The sequence below is a fragment of the Triticum dicoccoides genome, chromosome 1B (genome assembly GCF_002162155.2).
Source record: "Triticum dicoccoides isolate Atlit2015 ecotype Zavitan chromosome 1B, WEW_v2.0, whole genome shotgun sequence".
NCBI classification, from domain to species: Eukaryota; Viridiplantae; Streptophyta; class Magnoliopsida; order Poales; family Poaceae; genus Triticum; species Triticum dicoccoides.
In genome coordinates this window covers 664815579-664840529 of record NC_041381.1, presented here as the reverse complement: position 1 = coordinate 664840529, position 24951 = coordinate 664815579, and positions in this window count along the sequence as shown.

Sequence of the window (24951 nt, the reverse complement as noted above, 5' to 3'; positions counted from 1 at the left end):
CGTTGACCAGATTTTGAGCCACTGAATCCGACGTTTACCGTCGTGTCTTCAGTGTTGTTTCGACGCTTGTTCTTCTTGTGTCGTGGTGTGCCATTGCCGTCCCTGGCTTCAGAGGTGCTTGGGTCGCTGGTGCTATTGCTTCTACGAGCGAGCCAGGTGTCTTCTCCCGCGCAGAAGCAGGTCATAAGTGTAGTAAGGGCTGCCATGGACTTTGGTTTCTCTTGGCCGAGGTGTCGGGCGAGCCACTCATCTCGGACGCTGTGTCTGAAGGCCGTGAGGGCTTCAGCGTCCGGACAATCCACAATCTGGTTCTTTTTAATTAATAATCTAGTCCAAAGCTTCCGAGCTGATTCGCCGGGTTGCTGGATTATGTGACTAAGATCATCGGCATCCAAGGGCCGAACATAGGTACCTTGGAAGTTGTCTCTAAAGGCGTCCTCCAAGTCTTCCCAGCTTACAACAGAGTTTTCTGGGAGGCTATTCAGCCAATCCCTTAAGTTTTAGGGGGAGGTACTTGATGGCTGATGTCTACTACACAACCTTCTTCTTGTAGACATTGTTGGGCCTGCAAGTGCACAGGTTTGTAGGACAGTAGCAAATTTCCCTTAAGTGAATGACCTAAGGTTTATCAATCTGTGGGAGGCGCAGGATGAAGATGGTCTCTCTCAAACAACCCTGCAACCAAATAACAAAGAGTCTCTTGTGTCCCCAACACACCCAATACAATGGTAAATTGTATAGGTGCATTAGTTTAGCGAAGAGATGGTGATACAAGTGCAATATGGATAGTAGATATCGGTATTTGTAATCTGAAATTATAAAAACAGCAAGGTAACTAATGATAAAAGTGAGCACAAACGGTATTGCAATGATAGGAAACAAGGCCTAGGGTTTATACTCTCACTAGTGCAAGTTCTCTCAACAATAATAACATAGATAGATCATATAACAATCCCTCAACATGCAACAAAGAGTCACTCCAAAGCCACTAATAGCGGAGAACAAACGAAGAGATTATGATAGGGTACGAAACCATCTCAAAGTTATTCTTTCGGATCAATCTATTCAAGAGTTCGTACTAGAATAACACCTTAAGACACAAATCAACCAAAACCCTAATGTCACCTAGATACTCCATTGTCACCTCAAGTATCCGTGGGCATGATTATACGATATGCATCACACAATCTCAGATTCATCTATTCAACCAACAGAAAGTACTTCAAAGAGTGCCCTAAAGTTTCTATTGGAGAGTCAAGACGAAAACGTGTGCCAACCCCTATGCATAGGTTCATGGGTGGAACCCGCAAGTTGATCACCAAAACATACATCAAGTGAATCACGTGAATATCCCATTGTCACCACAGATAAGCACAACAAGACATACATCAAGTGTTCTCAAATCCTTAAAGACTCAATCCGATAAGATAACTTCAAGAGGAAAACTCAATTCATCACAAGAGAGTAGAGGGGGAGAAACATCATAAGTTCCAACTATAATAGCAAAGCTCGCGATACATCAAGATCGTGCCATAGAGAGAACAGGAGAGAGAGAACACGAGAGAGAGAGAGAGATCAAACACATAGCTACTAGTACATACCCTCAGCCCCGAGGGTGAACTACTCCCTCCTCGTCATGGAGAGCGCCGGGATGATGAAGATGGCCACCAGTGATGGGATCCCCCTGTCGGTGTCAAAACCGGTGGATCTCGGGTAGGGGGTCCCAATCTGTGCGTCTTACGCTGATGGTAACAGGAAACAAGGGACACAATGTTTACCCAGGTTTGGGCCCTCTCGATGGAGGTAAAACCCTACTTCCTGCTTGATTAATATTGAAGATATGAGTAGTACAAGAGTAGATCTACCACGAGATCGTAGAGGCTAAACCCTAGAAGCTATCCTATGATGGTATGATTGTAATTGTGATCGGCCTTCTAAGGACCAACCTCTCGGGTTTATATAGATACCGGAGAGGGCTAGGGTTTACATGGAGTTGGTTGCAAGGAAGGAAATATAATATCCGGATCGCCAAGCTTGTCTTCCACGCAAAGGAGAGTCCCATCCGGACACGGGCCGGAGTCTTGAGTCTTGTATCTTCACGCTCCAATAGTCTGGATGATGTATATAGTCCGGCTGTCCGGATACCCCCTAATCTAGAACTCCCTCAGTAGCCCCTGAACCAGGCTTCAATGACGACGAGTCCGGCGCGCAGTCTTGTCTTCGGCATTGCGAGGCGGGTTCCATCTCCGAATACTCCAATGTACCTATTACAACAAACAGTGTCCGGCTTCTCATCAATGTTGTACTCCTCGGCTTCAGTGCCTCAATAATGACCATTTCCACGTGTAGAGCGAATGCGAGGAGTCGAGGCATTTTTGCATTTGCCACACCCAATCCTTCGGGCTAGCCGTCTATTTGAAGAGACACGGATTCCCACATCTAGACCTCACTCTTCCCCCTCGAGCAAGCATCCAACAGAGCGCCCCAGAAAAACCATTCCAACATGGCCAATCGTCGCAGCTCTTCTGCTCTCTCCCCTTGCCCCAAGCCGGGGGACTGGGAAGAGTGTTCAGTTCCTCATATCCGTTTGATAGAGTTACAAACCCAAGGGTTTCTCCCACCGGCGTTCATGGTCCCCGTCCGAGCCGGAATAGCCACCCATAATGGCGGGGAACAAGCGAAGAGATCTCCTAATCCGTCTCCAGAGGAGCGAATATGCCTCATTCCGCATCTGTTAAGGGGCGTCGGGTTTCCTATCCACCCGTTCCTTCGCGGGCTCCTGGAGTTCTACGGCCTCCAGTTGCACAACTTTACCCCAGCTTCCACACTACATATAGCAGGGTACGTCGCCCTTTGTGAGCTATTTCTAGGCTGCAAGACTCACTTTGGGTTATGGAAGAAGCTATTCTGCCTTGTCCCCTGCAACCAGGGAGAGTCCCTATGTCAAGTGGGCGGGGCCGAAGTATGGCGTATCGCCGAGACCGGATACCTATCCGGCACTCCCAAAAAGGCACCAGAAAACTGGCCTTCGGAGTGGTTCTACATTGATGACGTTCCCCTCCAGGATCCAGTCCGGACAGGTCTCGCCAAGTTCAGTAACGCCCCGCCGAGGGCACATCTAAGCTGGCGCCCCTGAGGCCCCCAAGAGGAGGACACCAGGGAGATACACTTCCTGATGAGCAGGATAAAGTTACTGGCCAAATCCGGACTGACGATAGTCGAGGTTATGGCAATATGCATAATGCGGGGGGTGCAACCGCTCCAATATCTGGGCAATCCCATGTGGCATTTCAACGGGGAAGACGATGCCACCCGTTGTGGCCGTAAGGGTCCGGACTCCGCCACTGCTCTGGCATGGATATTGTCTGATTTATACAAAGGAGAAGAGGAAGACTTCCTTCACATCAAACCGCGGGACGGATTCTCCATGTACAATCCCCCAAACTGGGTAAGTCGTCATTCATTTTCCCGCTTCACTTATTGTGGCGTTCTTCGCTAAGATTACCTGCCTCGATATTTCCGAGCAGGAAGTGAGGAGGGCCATAGAAGGAATCTCCAGCCCTTCCCCGCAGCCAGAGGACCCCGAAAGGGCCCTGGATCCAGGACTCGAAGAAGATCCGGATATGACCGTGGAGCTTGTCAACGGGATATTTTATCGGGCGAGCCGTGACAACGCCTCAGTGGCTATTGCTGCCGATTATCCCGGACTGCTACCTACGTCGCGTGTAAGCCAAGCCGGAGACTCTATCCTCTGAAGAGGACTCCTTCCTGATGTCATGCCTTAGCCCTAAAGTGTCATGTTTTTTGCAGAGATGACAGTCGGAGTGCAGGGCCGAGCCCCTAGGGACCCGTCGGCCGCAGGCGTCTGGATTGGGTAGGCTCAAGAGGAAGGCGGTTAGGGCCGAAACACCGCTATAGAGGTAAGGCAAAAACCTGTCATGTAATTATTGTATTTGAAGTATAACATCGCCCTTTACATCCTAGCAGGAAGAGAAGTATCCGGACTATATCCGGGGATCCTGCCAATCACGCATCCACCAGTCAGATTCCAGAACCGGCTTCGAGAGAGGAGGCGGATGTGGGGCGATGCCGCATAGTCCTCCGAGAGAGGACACCGATATGCTCTCTGCCATGAATTCCAAAGTAGAGAGCGCCATGAATCACCAGCGTCGACGGGCCATGCTTCGCAACAACATCTTCTCCGAAGAGGCATTTAATGCTTTCAATTCGGGAGACGCATACATCCGAGCTGCTCAAGGCGGGCTTGCCCGGGCGATGGACTAGTATACCAAAGATATACGGGTAAGAAAGTTTGATAAGCATGTATAACAGTAGCCACTGAGACTTGAAACGGTTGGAACAACTGTTTTAGGGATCAATTTATGCGCAGGTTCTTGTAGATAAGAATGACCAATTGTCTCGGGAGCTGGAGGGGTGCAAGACCCAACTAAGGGCCACGGTTGCCAAGCTAGAGGAATCCTAGAAGGCCTCATCTGGTAACATTTATCTCGATTATACGAAGATGCACTAGGTATTAAATGATTCGTATAACAAGTCTAACAGAGAATTCTGCAGACAATCTCAGGGTGAATCGAGAGGGCGTAACGGATGACGAATCGCATCTCCAAAGGCAGCTAAAGGCTGGCGAGCACATTCTTACGCAAGTTAGGCAGGAGAAGAACAATCTTCAAGATGCCAATGTCCGGCTGGACGTGGAATTGAAGGACGTCCGTGCTCAGCTGGCAGACTCCGTGAAGGAGAACAAAATGCTTCGATGTGGAATTTATGGTAAGTATCCAGATGAACTCTATTATAGTTCGGCGAGGAAGTATATTGAAAGAATTTTTCTTGTAGGAATGTTAACGGGTCGCCCCGGGGAGGAGATGCCCTCATCTGCGGGCGATTTCCTACAAGACCTTTCACAGTTGCACGAGCGAGCTCGGCGGGTGATGCACGCCATTTCTCAAGCCTTGTGGCCAGCAAGTTCCCTGCCGAATGGCATGGGGGAGCTTGTGGATATGCTTCAAGGAGCACGGCGGCGCTTCCGATTGTGGAAGGTGTCAGCTTGCCGACAAGGTGCAAGAGAAGCCTGGGCTATGGTGAAGACGCGCTACACCAAGCTGGACCCGAACCATATGGCCGAAGTAGGAACGGCGGGGCTCGATGGGCAAAAAAATCCCGTAAGTCTGGTATATGACCAGGTAGTGTTAGCCGCCAAGTATTCTCAATAGGATTGTAAGCTAGATAGCATGTTGGATGGTATAGACACTACAAAAAAATACACTTCCGTGATGATATGTGTTTGTCACAGTAGGTCGCGTTTTTTGTCATGCATGTACATCCATGACGATTTTATGACAGAATCAAGATAGTCATACCCATGCTGTCGTAGAAGTGTTCCATGACATTACCAAAATTATCATCACGGAAGTGTCCACTTCCATGACGATAAATCGCGCGTCACAGAAGTGCTTTCGTCAAGGGTGACCGACACGTGGCATCCACCATAACGGAACGCCATTAAGCTATCGGGTCGGGTTTTGGATCCGACAACCCATTAACAACCCCGACCAATGGGGATTTTCCACATGTAAAATCATCATTGGCTGGAGGAAACACGTGTCGGCTCACCGTTGGGACAGATGTCATCTGCTCATTGGACCGAAGGCGCCTATGATACGATGACACATGGCACGGCCCAACAGAGGCCCATTCCTGTGAAAAGGCCGGACCGTTTGACTTGGTCAAAAGGTGGCGGGCTGGCCCACGAAAAGCCTGTTAATGGCATGTTCGCATATAGCCCATTTACAGCCCGCTAACCCAGGGCCTATTACACCCTATCCGAATTAGGCCCAGCAGCGTCATCTGGGCCATCCAATATGATTCAGCCTGTTTTAACTTCTGGCCCATGTGTGGCCCATGACTTCTTCCAGCCCATATGAGGACCTTTGTAACTCTTGGCCCATTAACGGCCCGTGGTGAAACTGGCCCGTAATGAACATTGTATCACTTTATACCCATTAATGGCCCATTATTCCATTGGGCCATTTCCAACCCAAGTTATCTTTCGGCCTTCTCAGGGCCCATTGATTCTTGGGCTCACTTGCAGCATTCGGTTACATACGGCCCGTTACTGTCATTTTCTGCTTGTGGGCCAAATTCAGCCCGTCATTACAGTCGGCCCGTTTGCAGACCGTTAATACGTTGGGCCATTTTCATGTCAAAAAAAAACCCGTTGGGCTGTTTTCATAGAGTTATCAAATACGGCCTATTAACGGCCCGTTATGGTCCACGAATAGTACGACCCATGATTGGCGAAATGATGATACGCCCCGTAGAAGGCACATGGATCCTACGGCCCGTATGAGGCCCATGGATAGTATGGCCCGTAGAAGGCCCATGGATCGTACGACCCATAGAAGGACCATGGACCCTATGACCCGTAGAAGGCCCATTGATCCCTAAGGCCCGTATAGAAGGTCGATGGATCCTACGACCCGTATAGAAGGCCAATGGTCCTACGGCCGAACGAAGGCCCATGGATCATACGGCCTGCAGGAGGCCAATGGTTACAACAGTCCGTGTGTTGCCATGATTATTTTGGCCTAGTTACCAAAAATAGGCTATTGTGGCCACTAGAAAAACACGGAAAAAGAACTGCAGTGACTACAAGCAAACAACTAAACAAGACAATAAGGAAATAAATAAGCAAGCAATTAAGGCTAGCCTATTACCGCTATTACACATATTACATCCACTGGACATCAAAGTTCGCCACCAGTGCAAATATAGGGAACAAAGCAGCATATTACATACACTGGCCGTCAAAATTGGCCACCAGTGCAAATAAACGCGGCAGCAAAACAAGAGCATAACTGAAACAACTTCAGAAGAGCTCAAGAAACGTTATCCTGGGTATCCACCATGCTGGCAATAAGTTTAGCAAGCTGATTAGCTTTGTCCTGTTTGGCGCTAAAATCCTCCAACGCTTGATGTTGCACCAGAAAGTATGCATCTGAATGCTCCAGGGACTTTCGCAGTCCTTCCGCTTCTTGTCGCAGCACAGCTGATCGATGTCTTTCAGCTTGTAGTTGAGACTTAAGAAACCGAACTGATTCAGGCAGTGAGTTTGAATAGCTTGTGCAAGCTGTAGTGGCCAGTAACTCAAACACTAAACCAAGACAGGACTTTGGGGTTGTCTTGCTGTCTTCAAGATAGTCTTCCTTAGCTGTTTTATCAGCTTTGTTTGAGACCAACAAGGATGTGTCACTATCCTGAACCTTATCTGCATTACTTCCTTTACCATTGCTTAATAAGGCACTCTTCCCCAATATTCTGTCAGCATTCTAAAAGAAGAAACAAGCAGACACATAACAAGTTTAGCATGTACTAGTATATGAAACTCATTTCGGTGAACCAGTTCATTAGTAAGGTGGACAGGATTAAACTACCAAGTCTTCTATTGCCAAGTACTAGTACATAATAAAAGCATCAAACAAACATATATCTATGTCCTATGGTCACTGCATTGTCTTGCCAAATCAAAATAGAGACACGGTTCAAATCATATCAGTTCAAGACAAAGCAGCAGTGAAAGAATACAAAGCGTGGGAAACTACACGTCACAACAAGATTTCAGATGGGTACCACAGGTCTACATGTACAACAAGACTATTGGCTCTGTTGTGATGCTAGTAATGTGCATGATATGAAAGTCAACTGTATACACAATTGAAATTGAAATCAAAAGAGCTATTGATAAGAGCAAACCTGTTAAAGAAACATGCGTGAACATACCTGATGTGCCATTGGAGTTTCGATTGGATCCTTCAATTTAAAAATAAGTTTGTATCAGTAAATACAGTGATACAAGAGCAAAGCAATCATAGTTAAAAAAGGCGCGCCTAAGCGAGCGCTTAAGCGCGCCTAGGCTCTAGGCGTTGGCAAAACGCATTGCGCATAACTACGCTTAATCTATGCATAACTGCGCATAAGCATGCGCTTTGGTCAGTAAAGTTCAAGGCGGTGGCAAAACGCACAATTAACGCCTAGCGCTTTTTTGAACTATGATAGCAATGGAATCTTAAATTAGAACAGTTGTTCTTCAGGTTTAGGCACTTGTTCTACATGAATAGAGTACAGTAAGACGCAAGAATATAATACTTAAAAATAGAAAATGGGCTCATAGACCTTACCACATTCTTGGTTCAGGACCAGTACAGCACTAGACGTTCCCAGTCATCGTCCAGTAAATGTGTCTCAGGAGAACGTAAGGGAATTTGATGAGTTTCTTTGCCAGTGAAGTACATTTTCTTCAGGTAATTCCGATACTGCCACCAAGCATTCTTGAAGATAGCAGAGGTATTAGCACAGGTTACCTCATCCTGAGTTTCCAAATCGGTCCTTCTCTATAGAGAAAAATGGGAAAATTTGCTATATTATAACCATCATGGAGGTAGGATGTATGGGACGAACCAAAGTAATTGCCATGAATAACATTACTTACACATAACTCCTGGACAAACACCTGCAACTGGCATTTTCCTTCATCTTCAGTATAATATTTCCAAGATGGGAAGATACGCACATACGATTTAACAACATCAAATGCGATAGATGCTAAACTACGACTGGCTGGTTGTGCTTCCTCCACAGGAATAGGCATACTAACTGGTGGAGTTGGGGTTCGCCGTGATAGTACTGGCCCTTTGGGCACTGGAGCTGCCTTACTAACTGCTCTTGTTTGGGAGCTCTATGGTGGAGATGGTGCTGTGTCAATAGGAACTGGGTTACTATTGGCTGGGGTTGGGGTTAGATTGGGTGAAGCTGGTTCTCTGTCCATCGCAGTAGGGGTACAATCTGCGAGAGTTTGGGTTATGTGTGGTAGGGCTGGTTCTTGTGCATGTACAACCGGGGTGCTATCTCCACCAAGAGGTAGCACTGTTTTATTTGAAGACCGTGTTTTTATTCCGCTAGATACTGGCATCACCCACTCCAATTCAAATGGCTGATAAACATGAAACATAGTTGAATGTACAGACATTGTATGAGAGGAAAATGCAATAGATAGTGTGGAAAAAAGAGGGCATGAAATAGTTGACATGTATATTGTTTAACTAAAACGGATAGCATGACATAATTTCACATATATGATGTCTATCTAAACTGGATAGCATAGCATAACATAATTCAAAGATATGATGAATAACTAAACAAGATCGCATGACATAATTCACCTACATGTTATCTAAGTAATCAGGATCGCATCATTTAATTCAGATATGTGATTTATATGCTAAACAGAGGGCATTCGATATGATGTCTAAACTAAGAACATGGTGTTGAATATTGTGTATATGATGTCTAAACTATGCAATGCAAGACACCGTATGCATGATATGAGCAGTATAACGGTGCCAAGTTAGAGCATACACCTCAGTAGGGGAATAGGACTGGTCATCTGTCTATGAATCCATCTCTGATGAGCTATCGGGACCCAACAAGAGATCTGCTTCGACAGGTAGCACTGCCTGCTCTGAAGGCCTTGTTTTCACTCCAGATTTTCCCATCTCCCACCCAAATGGCTGATTCATAGGAAGAGTAGTTTAATGTACAAACATTGTCGACAAATGGAAATGTAATGAAGAAAAGGATGGGCAAGATATCATTCAAATATATGATGCCTGGTTAAACAGGATGGCATTGCAAATTTCACATATATTATGGCTGGCTAAAAGACATGAGACTGCATAATTCCCATATATGATATAGAAACTAAATAGGTGGCATTACAGAACATGTCTAAACTAAGCAGATGACATATATGATGTCAAAAGTAGGCACTGCAAGGCAACATATGCATGATATGACTAACATCATCATGCCAAGGTAGAGCAAACACCTTGGGGGGTAAATAGGAGTGGTCAGCGGCGTCTGAATCCGCCTCAGAATAGATATCTTCCTCTGGATTACAATCTGGAGAGGGGTGGGGAGGGTTTGCCATTGAACCCACCATGGAGCGATGTCTGCATGACATTGTATTGCCGCACAAAACTCTTCTCTTTTTCTCTACATGTTCAGCATGACTGTGTACAATATCTGACATGCATACGAAAAAATATGGTGAGATTATGTACAGAGAGCATGCAGAAATTTACAGTGATGGTAACAACCAGTGGATGGATCCAAAAATAATGATAGCAGGCTAATGATTGCTTTAAATTAATAAAAAGACAGATGATGATTGCTTTACTATTTGTTTCCCACCCAAGATTAAAAACATAGGCATACCCTAGGTGAACCAGATATTAGACAGACATACTATTCATTGCTGCCTCGATATGTGCCCCACAACTAATTTAGAACTCAAGTTTGAACATTAATTTGGACCTGAGTTGGGAGTCCAGGAGCTGAATATGACGATAAAGTAGCAGGTAAGTTTAAGCAATGCATAAGATAAGCAAAAACAAAAGAGTGCAACCTCTCTTGTCGACCCGTGTCGGGGTAAATGACCATGGGTAGCCTAACCGGCTCCCTTTGGCCCTCAGAAAAAACAACGGGCCATCCGAGCCCTGAAGCACCCAGGACGCGGGGCCGCCTTCTTCCGTCCGGCTATCACATAGGCCGGCTGGCGGAAGGCGGCCCGGCCATAAAGAGCCCTTGGAGGGCACCGTGACAGGGTCGACTCCAAGAAGCCGGCCCCTGAAGGACCGACTCCAGTAAGCCGGCCCCTGGAAGACGGCCGTGGGCCGTGCCCTAAAAGTCCACCCCCATAACGGTGATGGGACAGGGCATGGCTACAGTGGCCCCTGCCACCCCCGAATCCCGGAACATGCATGGCTACAGTACACCGTATAGGGCGGATGTCTCCTGTACGGTATGGCACTGTTGCCATGCAGACTATGACGCCATCCATGATGGGTTGCCAGTATGGCCCGCAGGCGGCGGGCCCTTTTGTTCAGAGAGACATCCGAAGGCGGCCTGACCTCCCCCAGCCGGCCTGAGGCCAGGGCGGCTTCCTATAGCCGGCTTGCTCCCTTCCTCGGGGCGCGCGCACCATTAAGCAGACAAGGTAAGGCTACAGTGAGAGTCCGCAAGGCGGCGACACTGTAGCCATGCTTACCTCGACAAAGCCCTCGTCATCAGAGGTGAGGCAACAGTAACCAGCCCCCGACAAGACCCCCCAAGCGGTGGGGCCGACCTGTCGACCAATGGGCCGGCAGCCGGCGGGACCCACCAGTCGGTGGGCCCCAGTAGCCGGCGGAGAAGCCGGCGGACGTAGACGCTGACGGCCTGGACCCACGACCAACCGGATTACCATTGTACCCCCGAGGGGTAGGCCTATATAAACCCCCCGGGACACCCATGCAAAGGGTTGATCTCATAGAGTTTTAGACACCACCATAGGGAGAGAAGAGAGCTAGCCTTGCCCTTCTTCCTCCTCCCACCGAACAGCTCAAGGAGCCTCTTGTAGCTTCTTATCGATCTAGTGATCATGCGGAGACCCCGCAAAGCAGGAGTAGGGGTATTATCTCCAAGGAGAGCCCCCAACCTGGATAAGATCCGCCGGCATGCATGTCTTTGCCTTATCCCGTTTCCAGGCACCGGCGATGTCTTACTGGCTCCCACAATGATAAGCCATCCATTGGCATATGTCGCACCTACCACCCGACATTTGGCGCCCACCGTGGGGCCAGGTGCACCGTCGTCCGGAGACCTGCTCTGGACGGGAACCCTTTTCCTCCCCCGCGAGCGTAGCTAGCCTGGCACGCCCGATGGCGCTTGCCCCGACGCGCTGCAAAGCGTCGACGACGCCTGCGCAGCGAGCTGCCTCGCCGACCTTCTTTGTGAGGCTCGCATCTCCGACGAGGCTCGCATCTCCGACGAGCCCGCATCCGACGCGGGCACATGCTGCCCTGAGAGCCGCCTCGTCAGCCTCCTCGACTAGCTCCACGTTTCCAGTGAGCCTACCGCGGACATGGAGTCGGTCGGCTCCACCGACCCGATGCTTGTCGACTCCGACACGGCATCGCTCGATGCCTTCCCCACCAACGTGATCATCTTCGACGACCCTCTCCCTCGGGCTGACAGTTGCGGCAGCACCGTCACCGAAGTGCTAGTCATCAGCCACGGCGCCGCCTTCGACGAGAACGCCCACGATGCCCTGCAGGCTACGCTGCACGATCTGTCCGCCCCCATCCCGGCAGACGCTGACGCCGAGATGCTGGAGGCACGCCGTATTGCCCTCCTCGCGGAGGGACAGAGGATAGCCTCCATGAGACGCCTCACGGACGCCCACCAGCGCAAAGTCGCCTGCGCCGCCTTCGGCACGCTGCCTCCAGAAGGGCCGAGCCGAGTCGGCATCATCAAGAAGCGTGGCGCGGCTATCGCCATCATGCTGGGAGCGGACCGCCTAGTCGACGCCACGCCCCTCGAGAATCTACGCGCCGCCCAGTCGATCATAGACGAGCTGAACGGACTGGGGGCTGACGAGCTCCCCTACATGACCAGACGCATCCAACAGCTGATCGACACGGTCGCAGAGCGGCATGAAGCTGACGTCCAAGCGGGAAGCCCCCCTCGTCGAGAGCACGGCGCGATGTCGCGCACGCCAACTGCGGGCAGCGCCCGTGCAAGACAAGACAAGGAGCCGGCTGCTAGCCGCAGCCGGACTCAAATCACCATCGAGCGCGACGCAGAAGGCCGGCCCCGAGGTGTGGAACGACGAGGTGACCCGCCTCCTCCTCCGCCTTGCAGGGAGAGATATCCTACCCCACCGCCTGTCGAACATCCGACTCTTAGCGGCCGACTTGGTCGCCGTGAAGGAGTCGGTGAGAATGATGCCCGCTATCGGATCGACCGCCTTACGTGATCCCTGGCCCTGGAAGAGGAAGATGATGTCGGCCCGCCATGTTTTGGCCCCCGCATCCGCGGCGAGCCCTTTCCCAAAGGGTTCTCACTCCCAAGAGACACGCCCAAGTACAACGGCTCCGTGAAGCTGGAAGATTGGCTAATCGACTACTCCACCGGGTTTGCATAGCGAACGGCAACAGACGCGTTGCCGTGAAATATGCCCCCCTGATGCTCCAAGGCACGGCACGCACCTGGCTCAATAGCCTCAAGCCTTACAGCATCAACAGCTGGCTGGACTTCACCGAAGCCTTCATACGCAACTTCACCAGCACCTACAAGCGGGCTCCCAAGCCCCGACAGCTCTCCTTGTGCGTACAAGGGCCCAATGAATCAACTCGCGACTACCTCACGCGTTGTGCCATGCTCCGCAACTCCTGCGAAGGGGTGCACGAGGTTCAGGCCATAGAGTACTTCACCGCCGGGTGCAGAGAGGACACCCTCCTCAAGCACTGACTCCTCTGCGACGAGCCGGCTACCCTCGACGAGCTGCTGATCATCGCGGACAAGTATGCCACGGCCGACTCTTCAATGAAGACTGAGCTCCGGGAAGACGCCTCTGGAAAGTTGTTGGCGCCGGCTCCCAAGACGCCGGCTGGAGAGTCAAGCCGGCGCCCATATCAAAGCGACCCCAAACGCAAGGCCCCTATGTCGCCTTCCACCAGCCGGCAGGTGGCTACGGTCGAAGGAGAGCAGCCCGAAGGACGGCCGGCTCCCAAGAAGCAGAAGGGCGGCAGGCCGGCTTGGCAGCCGGCTTTCTCCTACGAGCAAACCCTCGATGCCCCCTGCAAGTTCCACAGCGGCGTGAAGCCATCCAACCACACAACTCGGAAGTGCCATTGGCTCACCCGAATCTCCAAGGGTGAGGGGCTGTTGCCGCCTCTGCCTGCAGGCCAGCCGCCTCCTGCGCCACAGCAGCCGGCCGCTCGGCCAGCAGTCGGAGCCATCCAAGACGAGTTCCCCAATGAGCAAGCCGCCTACGTCGTGTTCACCAGCCAGACAGAAGATCGGCGCACCCGGCGCCGACAGCAGCAAGAGGTTAATGCGGTCGCCTCCAATAACCCCGAGTTTATGCACTGGTCAGAGAGGCCCATCAGCTGGAGCTGGGACGACCACCCAGAGGTGATGCCATCTCCTGGCTCTTACGCCCTGGTTTTGGATGCCACCCTGGCGACAGAAAGGCGCGCTTCCCGTTTCTCCCGCGTGTTGATAGATGGTGGGAGCAGTATCAACATACTGTACCGAGATACAATGGAGAAGCTCAACATCAAGCCAAAGCAACTCATGCCAAGCCGGACTGTGTTCCATGGCATCGTACCCGGCCTGTCCTGCTCACCAATCGGCAAGATCAAGATGGATGTCCTCTTTGGGGGCAAAGATCATTTTCGCCGAGAGGCAATATGGTTTGAGGTGGTGGATTTGGAGAGCCCATACCACGCATTGCTTGGCCGACCAGCGTTGGCCAAGTTTATGGCTGTGCCCCACAACGCCTACCTCAAGATGAAGATGCCGAGTTCCAAGGGCATTATCACTATAGCCGGAGACTATAAGAAGTCTTCTGAGTGTGCAGCGGCCAGCAGCCGGCTGGCCGAGTCCCTCGTAATCGCCAAAGAGAAGAAGATGCTGAGTCGAGTTGTGGCCTTGGCAAGCAAGCAGCCGGCCCTGTCTCCTGACCCCAAAGAATGTGAAGCTCAAGGTTCTTTTCAGCCGGCCAAGGAAACAAAGAAGATACCCCTAGACCCGGAGCACCCGGAGAAGTACGCCGTCATGGGCACAGGCCTTGACAGCAAATTGGAAGGCGAGCTCGCCGATTTCCTCCGTGAGAATCGGGACATCTTCGCATGATCTCCCAAAGACATGCCGGGTGTTCCGACGGATTTCACCGAGCACAAGCTACACGTCCGACCTAACATCAAGCCGGCCAGGCAGCCGTTGCGCCGCCTGTCAAAAGAGAAGAGAAGAGTTGTCGGCGAAGAGATAGCCCGGCTCCTAGCAGCCGGATTCATTATGGAAGTGTTCTTTCCCGAATGGCTGGCCAACCCAGTCTTAGTGTTGAAGAAAAACAAGCAATGGCGCATGTGTATCGACTACACCAGCCTCAACAAAGCCTGCCCTAAAGACCCGTTTGCCCTGCCAAGGATTGACCAAGTGATAGACTCCACAGCCGGATGCGAGCTGCTGAGTTTTTTGGATGCTTATTCAGGCTACCACCAGATAAAATTGGACCCAGCTGACTGCTTGAAGACTGCCTTCATCACCCCGTTTGGAGCTTTCTGCTACCTGACCATGACATTCGGCTTAAGAAATTCCGGTGCCACCTTTCAGCGTTGCATGCAGAAATGCCTCCTCAAGCAACTCGGCAGAAATGCCCACATCTACGAAGACGGAGAAGCGAGGCACCCTGCTGGAAGACCTCAAGGAGACCTTTGAGAATTTGCGCCGGTTTCAGATCAAGCTCAACCCGGAGAAGTGCGTGTTCGGGGTACCAGCCGGCCAGCTTCTAGGCTTCCTGGTCTCCGAACGCGGCATTGAATGCAACCCAGTGAAGATCAAGGCTATAGAGAGAATGAAGACCCCTACCAAGCTGCGAGACGTCCAAAAGTTCACCGGATGCCTGGCATCCTTGAACCGCTTCATGAGCCGGCTCGGAGAAAAGGCGCTCCCCCTCTACCGACTCATGAAGAAGTCGACTCACTTTGAGTGGAATGACCAAGCGGACCAAGCGTTCCACGAACTAAAGAAGATGCTGTCCACACTGCGTGTCTTGGCGGCCCCAACTGAGAAGGAGCCCATGTTCCTCTACATTGCCGCCACCAACCGGGTGGTCAACACAGTCATTGTGGTCCAACATCTAGAAGAAGGCCGAGCTCAGCTAGTCCAGAGGCCGGTATATTATTTGAGCGAAGTATTGTCCACCTCAAAGCAGAACTACCCGCACTACCAGAAAATATGCTATGGTGTGTACTTTGCCTCCAAGAAACTCAAGCCCTACTTTCAAGAGCATCCCATCACGGTCGTGTGCACTGCCCCGCTTGCCGAGATCATAGGTAGCCGGGATGCGTCCGGCCGAGTGGCGAAATGGGCCATTGCGCTGGCTCCTTACACAATCTACTATCAGCCCTGCACCGCCATCAAGTCCCAAGCATTGGCCGACTTCCTCGTCGACTGGGCCGAGACCCAGTACCTGCCACCGGCCCCCGACTCCACTCATTGGCGGATGCATTTTGACGGATCCAAGATGCGCACCGGCTTGGGAGCCGGCATCGTCCTCACCTCTCCCAAGGGCGACAAACTCAGATACACATTGCAAATCCAGTTTGCTGCCTCCAACAATGTGGCCGAGTATGAGGCGATCATACATGGGCTCTGGCTAGCCAAGGAACTCGGCATCCGCCGGATCCTATGTTATGGCGACTCGGACTTAGTGGTTCAGGAATCATCCGGCGACTGAGACGCCAAAGACGCAAACATGGCAAGCTACCGTTTCCTCGTTCAGCAGATCAGCGGGTACATCGAGGGGTGCGAGTTCCTTCATGTGCCACGGGCCGACAATGAACAAGCAGATGCCCTAACACGAATAGGCTCCACCCGGCAGGCTATACCAACCGGCGTCGCCCTCCAATGCCTCCTCAAGCCATCTGTCAAGCCGTCTCTAGAATCCAGTTCCATCTTCGTGCCGCGTGACCCCGACGCAGTCGGATCTGACTTCGGGGACCAGACAGGCGGCCCGGGGACTTCGGCAGCCGGCTCGGGGACTGCCATAGTCGAACCCGGCCCAGGACTGCAGCACCAAAACAGGCGGAGGCTGACTCCAACTCCTCACAACCCAGCCCGCCCACCCTGGTTGCGGTAGCCGTTTGGCAATCGAAAGTCACAGCTCCATCATGGGCTCAGCCCATCCTCCGTTTCTTGATAAACGGAGAGCTGCCTACTAACGAGATCTCGGCAAGACAAGTCCAACACCGAGCCAGAGCATACACAATAATGAACCGAGAACTTGTTAGGCCCAACGCTACCGGAGTCTTCCAGCGCTGCGTCAAGCCAGAGAAAGGCATAGCAATCCTCGAAGACATCCACCAAGGCGAATGTGGCCACCATGCCGCCCCCAGGGCGCTCGTCGCCAAAGCCTTCCACCATGGATTCTTCTGGCCGACTACTTTGGAGGATGCCAAGGAACTAGTCAAACACTCCAAGGGGTGCCAAGTCTTCGGCTCCAAGCAACACTTGCCGGCTTCTGCAGGCAAGACCATCCCCATCACTTGGCCTTTTGCCGTCTGGGGGCTGGACAGGGTCAGCCCATTCAAGACAGCTCGCGGCGGCATGACACATCTGCTTGTCGCTGTGGACAAATTTACCAAGTGGATTGAAGCAAAGCCAATCAAGAAACTGAATGGGCCAACTGCGGTGACATTCATCATAGACATTACAACCCGGTATGGAATACCACACATCATCATCACCGACAACGACACGAATTTTGCCAAGGGAGCCCTGGCACGTGTCTGCGCGACACAGGGCATCCGACCGAACTTAGCGTCCGTTGCCCACCCGCAGTCAAACGGCCAGGTCAAGCGAGCAAACGGCCTCATCCTCTCCGGCATCAAGCCCCGACTGGTTGTGCCACTGGAGCGTTCGGCCGGCTGTTGGCTCGACGAGCTGCCGGCCGTCCTCTGGAGTCTGCGCACTACCCCAAACAAGTCAACCGGCTTCACCCCCTTCTTCCTTGTATATGGTGCCGGGGCTGTCATCCCAACTGACATCGAGTTCGACTCACCTCGGGTCACCATGTACATGGAGGCGGAGGCCAAGGAAGCACAAGAAGACGGCGTTGAATTGCTGGAAGAAAGCCGGCTGTTAGCCCTCAGCCGGTCCGCCATCTACCAGCAAGGTCTATGCCGTTACCACAGTCGGAGGGTCAATCCAAGAGCTTTCCAAGAGGGAGACCTTGTGCTCCGGCTGATACAGCGAACAACCGGCCAGCACAAGCTCTCGGCCCCTTGGGAAGGCCCCTTCGTCATCAGCCGGGCTCTGGGAAATGACTCCTACTACCTAATCGATGCGCAGAAGCCGAAGGCGCGCAAGAGAGACGACTCCGGCAAGGAGTCGGAGCGTCCGTGGAACGCCAATCTTCTTCGAAGATTTTACAGTTGAAATGCAGTATGTATCACGCTACCTTTTGTATTAAGTATGAGACAACGGGTTCGCCGAGGAGTTCTCAGGGACTACCCTATTTTATCTATGTATGCCGAATATCATACCCATGATTACGCCATCACTTTGATTTTCTTTGTCCGGCACCGGGTTCGACTAGTCGGCCCGGGGACTTGCCGCCTTGAGTTATGTCCAAGTTCTACCTGCAGTCAGACAAGTAATGTGCTGGCACCCAAGCCTTCTCTTGCGAAAGTCACAGCTCGAAGAATCGGCTGCCCGACTAGCAAGAGCCAAAGGCGGAAAGGATGCCCACATGAAAAACGGCTAAGGACTAACGAACTTACATAACACAAGCCGGCTCCCCTCTCGCCAACCGGCTATCGAAGCAGCCGGCTGGCCGGCTTCCCTTTCTACTCCGCTACAATCTTAGAGAGCTTGAGTACTTGCCTTCCCAGACGGCCAAACTCCTTACTCGCCACAGACTGCAGAGCAGCTGTCCGGCTGGGAAGGCGGCAACCAAGGGAAGGCGGCAAAAGAAAAAAGCCAAAAGATTAAAGGCAAGTAGGAATGGAAGCCAAGCACATGCATAATAATATTTACACCAAAAGGCCTTCGAGAGGTAGGCATTCAATGAAGTTTGAATACACCCCCAGTGGGTGGAATTGCGCAAAGATAACAAATCTATTCAAAGAGTGACAAACAAGAAAGTAAAATAGCGAATCAAGCCAAGGGAGCGCCTGGAGCGTCAGGAAGATTGGTGGAGATAGCGGTGTCGGCTGGAGGAGTGGCCGGCTGGCGAGTCTCGGCCTAGTCGTCGCCGGTGGCAGGTAGAGCATCCGCGCGCGCCTTGTTGCTGGAGACACGGTCAGGCTGAGGCTGGCCGCCTACCTCGACATCCGGCACAGCGTCTTCGCCATCTTCCTCCTCCTCCTCTTCGCCCTCGTTGCTGGAGTCAATCTCCTCCGCCGAGTCTTCACCATCGGCCGGGTTCAGCCCGAACCATTCCTCCGGCTGCGCGACGCCATCCTCGTTCACCTCAGGAGCAAAGGCGCTGGTGTCTGTGAAGTCAACGATCGCCGAGGCACACTGGATGATAGCCCGCCACACTGCCTCTAGCTCCTCGTCAGCCTCCTGCTGCCAGGTGCGCAGCTGGTCCAAGTTCAGCCTAGGGTACCAAGCCCGGATGAACTCCAGCGCCCGTCGGGCGCCGGACCGGGCTGCTGAAGCCTTCCAGGCCTCGAGACGGCCGACTGCTACCTCCAGCCAGTCGGCAATACGGCTGGGGGTGCGAGGAATTACTTCACCAGACCAAAGGGCGGCGAGCACCTGTGCTCCGGCATGCTGAAGCCGGCGGAGCATGCGGTAGGCCGGCTGGAGGCGGGCTTGGATCGCCAGAAGCTGCTCTTCAAGCGACCGATTGGCGTCCGAGGTGATCTCAACCCCAGCCTGCCGCCGGGCCTCGCGGTCAGCTTCGATGGCTTGGTTGGCAGCGACGGAGTAGCCAGGAAAGTACTCTTCACAAGGAAGAAAGAAACAGAGCAAGTCAGGGGATAAACTGGCTTACAAGGACAAGCAAGAGTGAAGAAGTGGGCGGCCTACCGTCAACCAAATCCTCGACTCGGCCATAGCCTTCGCTCAGAGCTTGCCTTGCCTCGGCCCAGCTCGCCGCCTCGGTCTCATATTCGGCTTTGAGGGCGGCCTCGCTGTCCTGTGCCACCTTCAGGGCCGCCTTATGGCTTTCCTCCTGGTCGGCCAGTTTCTTGGCCAGGCGGTCACGTTCCTGAGCCAAGGCGCTGAGCTCACCCTCCTTGGTGCGAAGGGCGGTCTGGGCCACACCCAGCTGTTGCCTCTAGTCGGCGTTGGCTCCGCCAATATGAAAATGAAGAAATTAAGAAAGAGGTCGGCAAGAAATATCTGACCCGACTGCTCAGCAGTCAGCCCGAATCTCGGGGACTACACCCAGTCGGTGCGCTGACGCGCCCCCACATGAGAAAGAAGGACAAAGACACTCACGTCGGCTCTCCGATAGACCGGCGGCCCTTTGGTTCACCTCCCGGACCTGGGAGTTAAAGGTGGCGGCATGGAGGTTGTGATAATCCTGCAAACAGGATGAAGAAGCAAGCCAAAGCAAGCCATTAGAACAAAGTCTTCGAAGAAGTTCCAAGCCGCCTACTCAGCAGCCGACTCGGAACTCGGGGACTACACCCAGTGGGTGCGTTGACGCGCCCCCACAGAAGAAATCAAGAACAAGAAAACTTACCCGAACAACCGCCCATGTCGCAAGAAACTCTCGGGTACATTGCTGCAGCGCGGTGGCCTGAGCCTGAAGCCGGCTACGGACATCTTGCGCCGCCAGGTTCAGCGCGGCTGTCCCACCGCCCGGCGTCCACCCTGGCAAGCTGACGGTGGCCGACTCCAGATCGTGCGACAACGAGCTGGAGCCGGCGGCTCCCTGCAGATCTGGCTCTGAAGCCGCCCTCCCCACGCGCCGACAAGATGGCGACAAGACCACAAGATCCGCCCCTCCAGTCGACTCTCCTCTGGCCGTCTGCTTAGGCGGCACCTCGGGCTCGCCGCCTTGGTCGGTCCCGGCCGATGGAGACGGCATCGCTTCTCCCTTCGGGACGACTAGGTCGCCCCCTCCCTCTCCGTCGCCGGCGGGTCACGGACGATTTCCTCCGATGGAGGCACCGGGACGCCCGGGGCTGCGAAACGGAGGGGGATGACAAGCTGCGGAGGCTGATTGCGCAGGGCCTCCGCCGCCTTCTCCGCGGCCTCGGCTTCCGCCTGGGCCCTGGTTGCCGCGTTGGCCTGCGCCTCGGCCGACTCCGCCGTCGTCTCCCGGGGCGACTCGGAGGCGGCCGCCCTCCGCTCCTCCGCCTCCAGTTCCTCTCGCGCGTCCCGTGCGTTCCTCTCCGTCGCCGCCTAAACCTCGGCGCGGGGGTCTATGCGGCGGGAACCCGCAGATCCTCCTGCTCCACCGACTATGGAGGCGGCGGTAGTTCGCTCAAGAGAAAGCGGGGACCTGATGACAAAATGGAGAGAGGACTTAGAAGAAAATCAACTAAAGAAAGAAAGAAAAGTGCATAAGAACCAGAACTTACGCCGAGACCGCCTGCGGTTGCTTCACCATCTTGCGGAAGCAGGCTGCCTTCGCCGCCGCCTCATCCCGCTTGGTGGCCGCCGCTGATCCCTTGGGCTTCTTCGGACGGTCGACGAGGAGAGTCGGCACCGCTCGACGCTTCTGCGCGCCGCCTCATACGGTCGGCCCGCCGGACGGGCCGGTGCCTTGGGAGTCGATCGCCGGATGGCGGCACAGAAAGGGCTCGGCCTTGTCATCGTCGGGCCAGTCGTCAAAGCCGGCGGTGAAGCCAGAGCCACCTGTCTCGCCGCTTCCCCCTACGGTGTCATCGTCCAGGGCGGCTGCCCCCAAGTCGGGGTCGTTAAGATCGTCCTCCGTGCCGTCCGGGGCGAACTCGCACTCTGGCCCCGCGGTCCCGGACGAGGGATGAAGCAGGGGATTCTGATTAGAGACATGCCGACTGATCAAGAGCCGGCCAGAAAAGACTCGACAACAAGAAAGGAAGAAAGAGAAGAGCAGGCTTACCACGGGCGGGGGGTTGGCACCAGAGTATGGTTCCTTGCCATACTGCCACTCCTCGGTGAGCTTGCAGTTGGCGATATGGTTCACCAGGTAAGACACCTCGTCGTGAGGCATCTCTCTGGTGCTGAGCCGGCTGGGGTCGAAGCGGCCGCTCATCTGACAGATCAGATGAGGGCGGCCTTGAAGCGGGAGAACTCGACGCTCGACGAAGGCGGCAATCAAGTCGGGCCCGGTCAGGCGCTCCGACTAGATCAACACCCAAAGCCGGGCGACGGCACCAGCTCCAGCCGGCGTCAACGACCTCGCCCGGAAGGACCTTGAAGGCTGCCTCCCAGGCGGCAGGCCGGCTACGTAAGTCGGCAAGTTGACATAGTCGCCGTTCGGGGCGACATTCTTCATGTAAAAATAAGATCATTGCCAGAGCTTCACCGACTGGATCAGCGCAATAAGAGGGAACGGGTTGTCGGCGGTGGACCTCCTCATGGCGATGAAGGCGCCGCACGGAGCCGGCACGCCAGCGACGACCGTGCCGAGCTTGGTTTGGAAAAACTCCCCCCAGAGCTTGATGGTGGGGAGGACGCCGTGGTAATCTTCGCACAAGGTGACGAAGGCCGACAGCAGCACCACCGTGTTGGGGGTGAGGTGGTGCGGCTGGAGATGATAGAAGTCCAGGAACACACGAAAGAAGCCGCTCACGGGGAGACCGACGCCGCGCAGGCAATGCAAGTAGAAGATCACTCGCTTGCCCTCCTCCGGCGCCGGCGAAACCTCCCTCACTAGCGCGAGGCGGACCCGCACAAGGTCTTCGCCTGGCAGCCGCCGCATCTTGCGGAGAAAATCGATATGGTCGTCACGGACGGTGGAGCCGTCCCAGGTGCTCGACGTCAGAGCCATGACGGTGAGCGCAGCAACGGAGAGCGCTCGGCGTGGAGACAATGAGCTTGTAGCACACTGGAAAGAAGAAAGAATGGCGGAGCGGCAGCACGGCGGAGGCTACCGCGATGAAGAAGAGGAGAGAGGTGGCGGAGCGAGGGCGAGCGTGCGAACGACTGCTGCTCCCCCTCCCCGCCCCTACTTATAGCCTCGTGCGGCGAAGCCGAGGAGGCGAGGCATGGGGGGCGTGGGATTAACTGCGCCCACTCCCCCACGACCCGCGATTATCGCGCCTTTATGGTGAGTGGGAACCGCCGCCGGAAGACGTGCGGTCGGTTCGGGCCGCAGAAGATTCGCGCGCAGGCCGAGGCGCGGAAGTGGCGGGCCCAGCCTGCGGTGACATCCCGTCACGCGCGTGGGCTGGCATGCCCTGCCAGCCGAAGGGTGCCACATGGCGTGCGGTTGGCGGGCGGTCAGCCTGCCGCCCGGCCAGCGTGCCAGCTGGTTCCCGCCTTCAAATTTTGAAGAGGCGTCGCCAAGAAGGCACGCGCGAGGGAGGCCGGGTCCAAGCTAACCGGCGCTTTGGGATAGGAAGCTGGCCGAGCTTCCCGATTCCCTTTTAGCCGCGAAGCCCAACCAGCTTCGGGGACTACTGTCGGGGTAAATGACCACGGGTAGCCTAACCGGCTCCCTTTGGCCCTCAGAAAAAACAACGGGCCAGCCGAGCCCTGAAGCACCCAGGACGCGGGGCCGCCTTCTTCCGGCCGGCTATCACATAGGCCGACTGGCGGAAGGCGGCCCGGCCATAAAGAGCCCTTGGAGGGCGCCGTGACAGGGCCGACTCCAAGAAGCCGGCCCCTGAAGGGCCGACTCCAAGAAGCCGGCCCCTGAAGGACCGACTCCAATAAGCCGGCCCCTGGCAGACAGCCGTGGGCCGTGCCCTAAAAGTCCACCCCCCATAACAGTGACGGGACAGGGCGTGGCTACAGTGGCCCCTGCCACACCCGAATCCCGGAACATGCATGGCTACATTACACCGTACAGGGCGGACGTCTCCTGTATGGTATGGCACTGTTGCCATGCAGACTATGACGCCATCCACGATGGGTTGCCAGTACGGCTTGCAGGCGGCGGTCCCTTTTGTTCAGAGAGACATCCGAAGGCGGCCTGACCTCCCCCAGCCGGCCTGAGGCTAGGCCGGCTTCCTATAGCCGGCTTGCTCCCTTCCTCGGGGCGCGCGCACCATTAAGCAGACAAGGTAAGGCTATAGTGAGAGCCCGCAAGGCTGCGGCACTGTAGCCATGCTTACCTCGACAAAGCCCTCGTCATTAGAGGCGAGGCAACAGTAACCAGCCCCCGACAAGACCCCCCAAGCGGTGGGGCCGACCTGTCGACCAATGGGCCGGCAGCCGACGGGACCCACCAGTCGGCGGGCCCCAGTAGCCGGCGGAGAAGCCGGCGGACATAGACGCTGACGGCCTGGACCCACGACCAACTGGATTACCATTGTACCCCCGGGGGGGTAGGCCTATATAAACCCCCCGGGACACCCATGCAAAGGGTTGATCTCATAGAGTTTTAGACACCACCATAGGGAGAGAAGAGAGCTAGCCTTGCCCTTCTTCCTCGTCCCACCAAACAGCTCAAGGAGCCTCTTGTAGCTTCTTATCGATCTAGTGATCATGCGGAGACCCCGCAAAGCAGGAGTAGGGGTATTATCTCCAAGGAGAGCCCCCAACCTGGGTAAGATCCGCCGGCGTGCATGTCTTCGCCTTATCCCGTTTCCAGGCACCGGCGATGTCTTACTGGCTCCCACAATGATAAGCCATCCGTTGGCTTATGTCGCACCTACCACCCAACAACCCGTGTACTCCTCAGGTTCATCTGCTGAGTCGATGATGGTGATGCCATTGGGGTGGGTGCCGGCGGTAGGGAAGGAGATCTAAGGCGGCGAAAGACGGTCAGGAGTCGTGATGTCTAGTTTGGTGGATGCTTCTGTCGATGGAGCTGCTCAGGTGAGGTGGACGACGTCGCGGCAGGAGCAGGACAAACCACACAAAGTTCCCTTCGACACGTACCTGTAACTGAAGTAATTATGTAAGGGCTCATTTGGCTTGCATGATTCTTAAAATGCAGGGATAGGAAAAACACCAGAATAGGATAGGAAAATGCACATGGTAAACAGAGCATTTGTAAACACATGATTTCTGTCAACTTGGGTGTTTGGTTTACAGGAATTGGAAGAGCAGAGGAATGCATAGAAACATGGCCAAAATAAAGAGAAACCATATGAAAGTGTGTACAGTTAGAATGTTATTCTGGCACTAATGCACTTGGTCTTGTTTTCATGGATAGGATTTTGAAAAGTAGGTCCAGGTGGATGTTTTGCTTCATTCCTTTCAACAAAATGCATG